Source organism: Lepidochelys kempii, chromosome 27, assembly GCF_965140285.1.
Source record: "Lepidochelys kempii isolate rLepKem1 chromosome 27, rLepKem1.hap1, whole genome shotgun sequence".
NCBI classification, from domain to species: Eukaryota; Metazoa; Chordata; order Testudines; family Cheloniidae; genus Lepidochelys; species Lepidochelys kempii.
The window spans coordinates 10,093,456-10,098,551 of NC_136406.1; positions in this window are offsets into that span (position 1 = coordinate 10,093,456).

The window sequence follows — 5,096 nt, forward strand, 5'->3', positions numbered from 1 at the left end:
CAGAGCCAGAAAGCACATTTAAATTTAAAAAATCCACATTTATCTGTTTGCTTAAAATCTCTTTATTTGTAAGTCAATCTCGTGATTTTTGGGGGCCTGCCTTGTAGTTTGGGGTTGGTGGTACTGAGATTTTTTTCAAAAGAGCTCAGGGCCAGGTTTTCACAAGCGCCCCACACCCAGTGATGAGTTGCCAAAATCTTAACGGGTTCCCTCCTCACCCAACGAGGGGGTCATTGCCCCCCCCCCCGGCACTCCTGCCTCATCCAACCCCCTGTGTTTCTTGACACCCACCCCCAGGACCCCTGCCCCATCCACCCCCCTCCCCTGTTCCCTGACTGCCCCCAGAACCGGGCAGGAGGGTCTCATGGGCTACCGTAGTGGGTGCCCACCCCACCCCTAAGAGCCAGAGGGACCTGCCGGGGGGCGAGGTGGGGAGTCCCGGAGGTGCTTACCTGGGGCAGCTCCCAGGAAGCATCCGGCAGGTCCCTCTGGCTCCTAGGGGTGGGGGAGTGTAGCTAGGGGGGGAGCAGGGGGAGCAGCCGCTCCCCCCACTGATCACATCAAAAGTGGCACTTTAGACGCCGACTCCCTGGGTGCTCCAGGGCTGGAACCCCCAGGGGGAAAATTTGGTGGGTGCAGAGCCCCCATCGGCAGCTCCGCATACCCAGCCCCAGCTCACCTCCGCTCCACCTCTGCCTCCTCCCCTGAACGCGCCGCCCCACCCTGCTTCTCCCACCCCCCACCCCCTCGGCTTCCCGCAAATCAGCTGTTCAGCGGGAAGCCGGGGAGGGCTGAGAAGCAGGCGGCAGCTTCCTGCTCAGGCCGAGGGGGGCGGAGGTGAGCTGGGGCGGGGAGCGGTTCCCCTGTGCGCCCCCCCCGGGTTACCTGCTGCAGCGCGGGCAGCCCTCTTTGCGCCCCCCTGCCCCAGCTCCCCTCCACCTCCCTGGGCCTGAGCGGGAAGCCTGGAGGGGCGGAGAAGCAGGGTGGGGCGGCGCATTCAGCAGGGGAGGCGGAGCGGAGGTGAGCTGGGGCCGGGGGTGGGGTGGGGAGCTGCCGGTGGGTGCTCTGCACCCACCAAATTTTCCCCTTGGGTGCTCCAGCCCCAGAGCACCCCTGGAGTCGGCCCCTAAGGCACCACTTTTGCCAGTTAAATTTCTAAGCCCTTTCAGAACCAGTTCTCCCCCGTGGAACAACCAGTTCTAAAAGGGCTTCTAAATTTAACAACCGGTTCTAGCAAACCGGTGCGAACGGGCTCCAGCTCACCACTATTTAACACCATTATAAATGCTGGAGGCAAAGCGGGGTTTAGCATGGAGGCTGACAGTTTGTGATCCCCCCCATGTAATAACCTCCCAACCTCCTGAGGGGTCCCAGCCCCCAGTTTGAGAACCCCTGGTGTATTGTGTGTGCGTGGCACAGAGGCTACTGCAGCCCATGGCTGGAGAAGGGGGTCAGAGCCCATCCCCTTGACTCTGGGCAGGTTGGCCTGGTCTGTGTTGAGTGAGAGTGTGGAGAGCACAGCCGATCCCCATTCGTGGTGCTAGAGAATGCAAGTCCCTTGATTCAGGGCAGAGAATCATAGAGTCATAGAATATCAGGGTTGGAAGGGACCCCAGAAGGTCATCTAGTCCAACCCCCTGCTCAAAAGCAGGACCCATCCCCAATTAAATCATCCCAGCCAGGGCTTTGTCAAGCCTGACCTTAAAAACTTCTAAGGAAGAAGATTCCACCACCTCCCTAGGTAACGCATTCCAGTGTTTCACCACCCTCCTAGTGAAAATGTTTTTCCTAATATCCAACCTAAACCTCCCCCACTGCAACTTGAGACCATTACTCCTTGTCCTGTCCTCTTCCACCACTGAGAATAGTCTAGAACCATCCTCTCTGGAACCACCTCTCAGGTAGTTGAAAGCAGCTATCAACTCCTCCTCATTCTTCTCTTCTGCAGACTAAACAATCCCAGTTCCCTCAGCCTCTCCTCATAAGTCATGTGTTCCAGACCCCTAATCATTTTTGTTGCCCTTCGCTGGACTCTCTCCAATTTATCCACATCCTTCTTGTAGTGTGGGGCCCAAAACTGGACACAGTACTCCAGATGAGGCCTCACCAATGTCGAATAGAGGGGAACGATCATGTCCCTCGATTTGCTCGCTATGCCCCTACTTATACATCCCAAAATGCCATTGGCCTTCTTGGCAACAAGGGCACACTGCTGGCTCATATCCAGCTTCTCGTCCACTGTCACCCCTAGGTCCTTTTCCGCAGAACTGCTGCCTAGCCTAGGACCCTGCACTTATCCTTATTGAACCTCATCAGATTTCTTTTGGCCCAATCCTCCAATTTGTCTAGGGCCCTCTGTATCCTATCCCTGCCCTCCAGCGTATCTACCACTCCTCCCAGTTTAGTATCATCCGCAAATTTGCTGAGAGTGCAATCCACACCATCCTCCAGATCATTTATGAAGATATTGAACAAAACCGGCCCCAGGACCGACCCCTGGGGCACTGAACCAGAGGCAGCCTGGGCCCTGACACACTTCTGCTTAGGGTGAGGCCGCTCTCAAAAGTGTCCTCTCCTGGGTCCCATCGACAGCCTGGATTTGGCTGCAAACGGGAGCCTTAGGCTGGAGGAAACTAATTGGAAGGAAGCTCACCTGGGAAGGAACAGGCAGGGCTTATATAAAGACAAGAAACCTGCAGCAGAGTGGGGTGCAGGGAAGTTGGCTGTGTTTGTTCCCTGGGAGAAGGGAGGTGTGTTTGGGGGCTACAGAGACAAGTAGTCCACGGTTACTCCCTGGGAGGAGGGAGTTGAGAGGCTGGCAAACCTGGAGGAGTGGGGAGGGCCAGGCAGTAAGAAAGAGGCTCAGGGAAAGGCAGCAAGGTGTAGAGAACAGACCTTGGCTGCTGTTTAAAGGTAGGGTTACCAGATAGCAACTGTGAAGATTTGGGACAGGGGGTGGGGAGTAATAGGCGCCTATATAAGAAAAAGTCCCAAAAAACGTGGGGACATCTGGTCACCCTATTTAAAGGGTCCCTGAGCCGGAACCCCAGATTCCCCCTATCTGCCACTGCGGGAGCGGCACCTGGGGCAGTGAATGGGAGGACAAGCCGGGACTCTGATACACGCTCCCGGAAGAGGAAAGTGACAGTGACCTGGCTGGAGGGCTGAGTCACAAAGAGGACACTGTGGTTCCTGGAGTGAGAGAGCGACCGAGTGTCCCTGCTGGAAGGCGCATTGGCCTGGAAGGGCTAATCCCCAGAATGGCCAGGAGGAGGCGCTGTCCTGTGGTGAGTAGAGCACCCCGGTCACAGAGACAATTACAGCCAAACACAGTTGTCACCAGTTTTGCATCCATGCCTGACGCAGACAGCACCAGCTTTGTAGGAGAGGGCTGATTTATAGCAGCATGGGGCCAGTCAGCACGAACACTGAAACCAAATCCAGGCCCACAGTCACCGCGTTGTGCTGACCACAACCAGGGCCGGAAAGAGGTGCCCAGCATGGTGGTGCCAGCCCTGAGCAGACAGGGCCTGAAAGACACTGGGCCACATTCTGCATTGACTTAAATCCAGTGAAACTCTGTGTGTATATAAAGTCTGCTGCAGTTTCCACGGTAAACATCTGATGAAGTGAGCTGTAGCTCACGAAAGCTCATGCTCAAATAAATTGGTTAGTCTCTAAGGTGCCACAAGTACTCCTTTTCTATTGACTTTAACAGGGGAGGACGGGGGATGAGCCACATGGGATGCGGAAGGGATGTTAATGGTGCTGTGTGGTGCACTCTGGTCAGTGAGGGCAAGGGACTGTAAAGGAATCTAAACTGGTGCAACGTACATGCCAAGGGACAGGACTAGAGGGAGGATTTTCTCTTAACTACCTTCTCACACTGCCTCGTTAGCTTCCCTGCTGGGCCCCTTTCTTCCAGCCCTGTGCCAGATAACAGTACACCGACTTGGACTCATGGTCGTTAGATTCCCATCTGCCTGCGTAGCTGGTGGGTGTACTCCCACTCATGCATCGCTACTGACCGGGCCCTGTAACTGAGTGCCACCAGGAAAATCCAGTCATGGAACTCTTACACCCTGCCAGACCCTGCTCTATTCGTGGCTTGGGGACAATGCCTGATTACAGCACAGGTCAAGAGCGGCAACGTGGCATCGTAAATAAAGCACTGCACTAGATGTCATACATGGGTTCCATTCCTGGCTCTCCCACTGGCCTGCTGGGGAACCTTGGGCAAGTCACCTCCCAGCTCTGTGCCTCAGTTTCCCCTCCCACCTTTTGTCTGCCTTGTCTATTTGGCGTGTAAGCTGTCTGGGGAAGGGACTGTTCCACGCTATGAATGTACAGCGCCTGATCTCAGTCGGGCTCTCTAGGTGCTACTGTAATAAAACATAGAGGGTCAGGCCAGCACTCTGTTTAAAATTTTGCTTATTGTGGAAAATTTGACTTTGAGTACCCTGCAAAGCGACAGAAATGAGGATACCTTTCTCAGCAAGCCCAGATCCTTCTGCCCCAACCCCGCTCGGGCAAAACCCTCTTGGACCAGCAGACTCTAGAGGCAGAGGAAAAGGACAGGGAAAGGCTGCAGACAACTTTCAGGGCCAAGGGGATATTTAAAAGGCTCAACACCAGAGGACAGAACCGGAGGGGCAGGGATCAAATATTCCAGCGAGCGGCGGCGAGGTGGCAGCTAGCAAATCCTGGGCTTAAAAGGAATCTGCAGTATTTGCACTCACAGGCTTGCCTATAAAAAGACACTTTCCCCCTGGGGCAGGTTTATCAGCCGGCCTGTTACTATTTTCCTGCCATTTGTATTTTTGTTTTTTGATGATCTTTTAGGAGGCAGCCCTGATCCACCCCAGCCAAAGAACCCGGTGCCCCCTTCCAATGGGGGTGTGATGGCTGCTGGCTTCTCCGTGCTCCGGGAGCTGATGACAATGGGCAATTGTTGAGCAGGGCCCCTCTCTTTGGAGTTTCTTCCTTTTATAGTAAGTAGCAGTTGCTCCTGCAGCTGGCCTGCCCCTCTGGTGTGAGCACTGGGCTGGGTATATAAGGGGAAGGAGCAGACTTTGCCTTTTGTCCCTCAGTCTGTT